The 7749-nt window shown below is 41.6% G+C and overlaps 1 long non-coding RNA gene across 1 annotated transcript; it reads right to left on the bottom strand.

Annotated features, from left to right (window-relative positions):
- Positions 1 to 997: 997 nt before the first annotated feature.
- LOC137520903 (uncharacterized) lies at positions 998 to 4333 on the bottom strand. The gene is made up of 2 exons (XR_011021971.1): positions 3928 to 4333; positions 998 to 1167 (listed from the first exon to the last, which is right to left on the bottom strand). It is a non-coding gene; the product is annotated as an uncharacterized lncRNA (long non-coding RNA).
- Positions 4334 to 7749: the final 3416 nt, after the last annotated feature.

Genomic DNA, 7749 nt, shown 5'->3' with positions numbered 1-7749 from the left:
CCTTTGACAATCAACGGCCCAGAGTCTTGTAATTTTTAATTGCTATTCAAATAAATGCAATGTATAATTTTAATTAACATATTAATGAACATTTTTTTCAAAGGCATTTAGCTGCTTCTTTGCAGAGAAGGGGAGATGGGCCTTGATAGAAGGGCTATGTTTATGAATTTTGGGCCGTAACCTAGCAGTGGTTTTAATTTGTACGAGGAAATGATGATCTTCCACTGACACCTGGCTATGGATTTTCTGCAGTAAGAACAAGTTATAGCAGCTTATTAACTACTTAAAGGACAAGGGTACTTATAACGCTAATTTGCCAAATTAGTACATTTATAATCCTTCGCATAGCTCTTAACTGCCTTTTTTTTCCAGAGTGACAGTCCCTCTTTAGGAACCAAATCTCCCTATCTCTCTTTCTTCCTCATGTGTCCCTCTTTTAGGACTGATGTATAGATCTATGTAAATAATATCTTTTTTTAGTGAAAAATGTGTGTAACTGAGGCTAAACTTTATTCCTAAACTTAAAAAATGTTTCTTACTTTCGTATTTCAATATAAAGGAAATCTAGCAATAAGTGTGGTTTTAATTATAAAACTATGTTTTCTGCTTATGAAATCTTTGTAGTATGCCTGACTAGAGATGTGGTCAGAATATTGGCAGGGAAGTGTCTTAAAGAGGAGCTGTTAGGTATAAGGTCTCAGAGAAAATAAACACATATATCAGTAGCTAAAGATTGGCTGTACTTACATTACATATGCATTTCACTGTCCATGTTTGTACTTCACATAATTTTTATATAGTATTTGCAGAGAATGATGCTCCTGACAGCTCATGGCAGGTTCCATGTTTGTCTGTCTCCTGTGAAGCCAAATGTGTCGTCATGTCCTGCCTGCTTCCTGATGATTCCACTCACAGAAACGCTGGTAATGAATAACACTACTGTGCAGTGAATATTAATTAGCCATGTGGCTAGGAACAATAGCGGACTCCTGCAGTGTACTCTGCCCGGAGATTTATTAGTGCTGTGAGCTAGACTGTTACATGCTGTTGTAACTTGAGCCTCACTAGCAGCCAGGGGAGGGCCCCAGAATGCTTTGCAGTATCTGTTATTCGGCTTGCGTCCTCCTTAGGAGCCTGGGAATACGGAGCCTTGCTGTCAGCAAACATCTAAAGTAAGAGAGATTTTTAACTGCAGTATTGCCTTTTTGGCTTCCTTCTAAACTGTTTAACACCTAGGTTCTCAACGTGTGGTACACGTACCCCAGGGGGTACTTCTGATGGTTCCAGGGGGTACACTGGTTTGATATACTTAACCGAGAATAACATATTTAGAGTTTTAGAAATGGATAAATCTTATTTAAACAACACCAAATTAGTGTTTTAGTTAATTAAAAGCAATAGTAAATGCTTGTAAATTGTTAAGAACCAAGTATCATGTACTACGATTAAATATATATTTGTCAAGGGGTACTTGTGATAATGTTTACTATGTTAGGGGGTACTCGGTGAGTACAGGGTTTTGAAAGGGGTACATATTAATAACATGTTGAGAAACACTGGTTTAACACAGGAGAATAGAGGTTTAAATTAGCTTTTGCAGCCTGACAGTTACTCTTTAAAAGGGAAACTCTCACCTCAAAACGTTGGAAGACATTCAGGCCCATATGCAATTAAATTTTTCACCTGAGTTTTCTCCTAGGAGATAATTTTTCAACTTCTTTTTAAAATAACTTTTTCAGTATTTTGTAATCTAAAAAGTACCAAGAAGTATAGAAAAAGTATTATCAAAATTATTTTGAGTATTTTCTTGCATGCTGGTGGCTTAAAGGGGATTTTATGACAAGGTGTGATTATGTCAACTTGGAGATAACTAAGGAGAAAAACTGAATTGCATATGGCCCACAGGCCCATATGCAATTCCCTTTTTCCCCTCAGTTTTCTCCTAGGTGATATTTTTAAATTTGTCAATAAAAACTATCAGCAAGCAAGAAAATACTCAAAATAATTCTAATAGTACCTTTTCACCTACTTTTCGGTACTTTTTCAATTGCAGAGTGCTGAAAAATGACTTTTAATAGAAAATGAAAAATTATCTCCTGGGAAAAAACACAGGTAACAAAGTGAATTGCATATGGGCCACAGTGCTGATGCTGCCCCACTTAAGAGATTTGACCCTTACTCCTGCTGAGTGTTTGTTTTTACAAGTTTCAGGTGTTTTCTTTTTTTTTTTCTTCTTATTGTTCTGCTTTTCAATAATGTAGCACGGGGTCAGATACTTGGGAGTATTTGTGTGTATCCCTGACCCTTCCAGGGAACACTGGCATGTTTATATGAAAACTGACTGCAGAGACATTAAGTCACAGATTATGCCTTTTCCCTGCTCTACAAAGTAATGTATTATTTTTTTTACTCTCTCTGTCAGCCATGAAGACATTTCTCCACTTCTCCACTAGATTGTGAGCTCCTTTGAGGGACAGTTAGTGACAAGACTATATACTGTATACTCTGTACAGCGCTGCGGAAGATGTTGGCGCTATATAAATACTAAATAATAATAATGGTTATTCCTACAGGTGGAATACAGGGCGCTAATAGGATTAAAAAATGCGATTCCTACTCAGGAGCGTAACTACAAATCACCGCCTCCCCCAGCAAAACTTTGATGGGCCCTATTAATGTTCACAACCCTTCCTTGGCCTCTTCCTGGTGACATTCACAGCCTGGGGGCCCATCTAACAAGGCTCATAAAACAAGTGTGGCCATCAGGAACTCAGAAACTTCACACCTATAAGGCCCCGTTCACACTTGCGGTTTTGTAAAAACCGGAACGGATGTCCGGACCGCACCGGATCCGGACCGGACCTAATCCGTACGGTTCCTATCCGGATCAGGTCCGGATCCGGTCCGTTTGCATCCGTTTTCCGTGCGGTATGAACACGGTTGCGGTCTGGATCCGGTTTCTTAAAGAGATAACAACCTGTAAATACCTGGGGTCTGGGAGGTCAGCAGAAGCTCTGGGGTCATTGTTGGAGACAGGTGGACGTGTGGAGACCATCCGTGGATACAGAGACTGCAGTTGGGACCATGGATCCAGTCATTTTCTGGGAATTCTCTCCTTCCTGTTGTTCACCTACTACTATGTGGGGAGAAGGCCTCACCTCCTCGTTATCAGACATATCATCAGACATGTTGCTGCCAAAGAGCTCCAGCATGAAATCCCTGCTGCTCCACTCTGTGAACGCTGGGCCCATGTGGTCCCCATCCAAAATGGCCACTAGAAAAAGCATAGGAAGTGGGGTAGAACGTCCGGTTTTTATAGCCAGTGTGTTGTGCGCTCTCCGGTTCTCATTGGTTTGTATTGGCCAGATGCAACAGTCTGGCTCCGTTCCGGATACGTCTGCCGGAGGAGCCGGACCAAAAAATAGCGCATGTTGGATCTTATGCCGGAGTCCGGATCCGGTCCGGCTCCGGTCCGGACGAAACGGACGCATGTGAACGGACGCATAGACTTTCATTGCTATGCCGTGTGTCCGTTCCGTCCGTTCTGCATGCGGTCCGGCTCCGGCACGGCGATACCGGATGGCGACCGCTAATGTGAACCGGGCCTAACATGTGCAGCCACAAAAACAGCTGAGCTAGACTATAAGAGAATGGGAAGGTTAGTAGTTGGGCTCCCCTCCACCTCTGCCCCCCCCCCCCCCCCGCAGTCACAGGGGCTGCTCCCCCCTAGTTACTAGTAGAGTTCCTACTCCTCACAAAGTTATGTAGAACTAAAATAGACATGTTTCCTAGAACTGTGGGAAAAAGTCTGTAGAGAAATCTGTGAAATTTACGATCACAATCAATTACGATCTATCAACTCAGAACACCACAGAAGATTCTGTTTCTATGAATCAGAAATAACAATAGGAAGAACATGATACTCACCTCTCCAGTAAGGCACCCGGTGGCCCCATGTCATCCACTCAGAAATATCTTCAGAAGAATAAAGTCTCCAGTGGATTATATCTGCATTAGTGATGTGGCATATTTATAACTGTACTTATCCTGTAAAAGCCGGAGCAGCTTTTTCAAGTCATCGTTGTATCCCTCTGGGGAGGGAAGGGTATTTAGGGAAATCTTGTCTTTTTGTGAAGCTTCTCATTTATCTAGGGCATGGCATATACAGAGAATCCAGGGAAAGTGGCTTTACCGGGACACCTTTTATTTATTTTAGACTAGTAAAATGGCCTGCCCGTTAACAAACGGGCGCTAGGCCATGGTTGCTAAACCCCGGCAAAGCACATACCGACGCTTCCCACTCACCAAGTATATGCACACAGGTGGATGCTGGTTGCTTGGCAGTTCGAAAAAGCTGTTATTTCCCAGAATGCAATGAGATTCACACCCAGCAAACTGTCAAGTCTGGAAGTGACACACACACACACACACACACACAGGGACAGGACGCAGAGGCACAGGTCTTTTATTATACAGTGGCTTGCAAAAGTATTCGGCCCCCTTGAAGTTTTCCACATTTTGTCACATTACTACCACAAACATGAATACATTTTATTGGAATTCCACGTGAAAGACCAATACAGAGTGGTGTACTCGTGAGAAGTGTGCACATCTGAGCAGGAGCGAGAAGTTACAGGGAGCGCGAGTGGCCAGAGCATGTGCTGCTTCTTTGTCCTCTGTGAGACTGGCGGCAGTCGGAGACACAAACAGGTGGCAGGGCAGAGCAATGGAGAGAAGCCCATCCAAAACAGAGAACAGGTAAGTAGCAAACATCCTATCAAGACCCACTTTGGATGTTCTGTTGTAATTAGAGTGGACCTGAACTCAGAACTTCCTCTCTGCTCTAAAGATAGGCAACAACATAATAACCTTTAAAGAAAAACATTTATTTGTTACAGCTGATACAAATCCTGCAATACATCTGCAGTGTGTCTACTTCCTGCTTTCATGGAAGCAGACATATTGTTAACATCCTGTGCTTTCAAATGAGCATAGATGTTGTGGCAGTCAGGTGACACAGTGTAGAGATCAAATTTCAACTTGTGATTAGACACAGATGAGGGGGAATTAGACAAGCTCCCTAAATACATACATGGTGCATTTCTCTATGTTTTCCTTCTGTCCTGTGCAAGAGTTCAGCTCCACTTTAAAGCATCTGAATGACATTTATTTATATTTGCTGAAAAATCTATGCATCTCTTTTGAATGCTGAATGTACATATGGTGGAGCTCTAACATATTGACAGTATACAGCAACAAAGTATGAAGAAGACTTATCAGAAAACTTACTCTTTTTCTTTTAAACTAATAAATGGTATCATCCTGATTCAAAACTCTCTGCTTTCGCTGATGGCTAAGATGATACAATGCTCTACTGCTACAGGAAAGCAGAAGGATGCCAAACCATACACACTAGCATAGAGGTAGTAACAGCTCAGGTGACAGTTTAGCAATGAAGGGGAAGCAAACAACGTTTTTATTCCTGCAGTTTTTATAGATGGTAGGAGCTGAAGGACAGAAAATGAGTCAGGAAAGAGGTAACTAAAGCGATAACAGCTCACTAGAAAAAAAAAGAGAAAGTCATAAATTAGGGTTAGATAAAGTAATTAACACCTTCTGAGGTCAGTGTCACAGCTGTAAAAGAGGTGAAGAAACTAGCAGAGCTCACTGATGTTTGTGAATGCCTGCATTAGCACTCAGCTGAACTTAGTTCTATCTGCTTTGTAATGTAAATCCCTGGTATTTCTCACATCGACTAGTATGTCCATCATACAGAGGAATGAATCACCAGGTGACAGCAGATGCTGATTGTCATAACACATCAGGAAGTGAGAGAGAGAGAAGCAGGGATTGGGGAACTCTGGAATGCATCTATTAGTGCAGAGCAGGGCGCTGGCTGGCTGCGCTGCGGAACCAGAAGAGATGATTTACTTTGACATATGACCTCTTCTCTCCCAAGTTCTCCCACCCTTCTTATCTTATCTGATTTGCGCTCTAGGCCATGTCCTTTGTGGCCTTCCCAGAAATCCGTCCCTGAACCCACAGGATTTTGACCTAAAGAGTTGTCCTTCCTATATTGGTCCATACAGTCACTCACTCAGGTATTGCTTGGTTCCACCAGTGTATAAACCTTTGGACCTTTCAGTACACTGCTGCTGTACCTGTATCTCTGTATATAAAAGTGTTCCTAGGGAGGTCTGGGACCCCCCTCCTCCAGCTTTGTCAATTCTGCAGGTGGGTTGGTATGTGGCCTGTTTATAGAAGCACTTTTCACTGTTTAACTGCACATCTTACACTTACGCTTATAAGTCTGCTCTATTTTTAAAACTTTGATAAACAGAAGAAAGTGTATAGTACTGATTTCCAATTTCCCTGCTTTATCACTGCAGGTGCTATTGATATACAGTAACAACAAATTAACATAACTAGCCAATCAGAAGCTTTGAAATGTAGCCATGAAGGGAAGTAAAGTCATATCAAAGTTGCTAATGTAAAGTAGATTTTGAAGATGAAGAGGTGCTCTAGACTTTAAAGAGGAACTCCAGTGAAAATAATGTAATAAAAAAGTGCTTTATTTTTACAATTACTATGTATGTAAATGATTTAGTCAGTGTTTGCCCATTGTAAAATCTTTCCTCTCCCTGATTTACATTCTGACATTTATCACATGGTGACATTTTTTGTGCTGGCAGGTGATGTCTGTGGAAGGAGATGCTGCTTGCTTTTTTGGCAGTTGGAAACAGCTGTAAACAGCTATTATTTCCCACAATGAAACAAGGCTCCCACAGTGTGATGTCAGAACCATGGTCCTGACATTGCACTATGGGAGGGGTTTCACCACAATATCAGCCATACAGAGCCCCCTGATGATCTGTTTGTGAAAATGAAAAGATTTCTCATGGGAAAGGGGTATCAGCTACTGATTGGGGGTGAAGTTTAATTCTTGGTTATGGTTTCTCTTTAAGTCTGAGTTCACACTATGCCGATGCCATATCGGGCGTGTACTGCACATATGTGCTACACCAGGAGTTACTGCTGGGTCAGATGCATGATGCTCATTTGATGACTGGCAATGAAATCTATTGAATAACAATCTTGGAGGGAGAGTAGCTCTTCCCAAGGAGTGATCACCACACCTTTACTATAACAAGACTTCAGTTCCCTTTATTTCAAAGCTTCTGATTGTCTTGTGATGTTAATTTGTTGGTATGTCAATAACATCTGCAGTGATACTGTAAATACCATATGTGGATAGCAACAGGACACTGTACTTGTGCAATGTCTTGTTGCTCTGGGATTGACCGGGCTGTTACATTTGCCTTGCTCTGGTTGGCTTTATCCATCTGGGACCTGAGATATTTTTCACCGTAGGTATTCCACATATATCATTCTGCTTGAGGAAGGGTTCACAGAAACCCGAAACGGACTGATGCAAATCGCCCTTTTTTTTTTTTTTTGTATTTAAATTTTTATTTTTTCTTTGCATAGTAGAATACAATCCACAGGATAGTCTTAGTAAGTCAAGACAAAATAGTTAGATCAAATGAAGTTAACAGCAATAACAGTAACCCAATACAATAGCCATGTGGAGGTAAAGTATATCCTATGACAGCTGTCAGTGAATAATTTCCTTGGACTATAAGGACAGTAACCTACAAAGGGACACCCATCTCCCTGTGAAGGGCCCATAGGGGCATACATCTGTTGTCTTTTAACAAGAAATGAGGTGACCTTTCCAGATCACTGTCC

The sequence above is a fragment of the Hyperolius riggenbachi genome, chromosome 6, assembly GCF_040937935.1.
Source record: "Hyperolius riggenbachi isolate aHypRig1 chromosome 6, aHypRig1.pri, whole genome shotgun sequence".
Taxonomy (NCBI): Eukaryota; Metazoa; Chordata; class Amphibia; order Anura; family Hyperoliidae; genus Hyperolius; species Hyperolius riggenbachi.
Note: the sequence above shows the minus strand (reverse complement) of the source record. Positions and strands in the feature narration are given on the sequence as shown.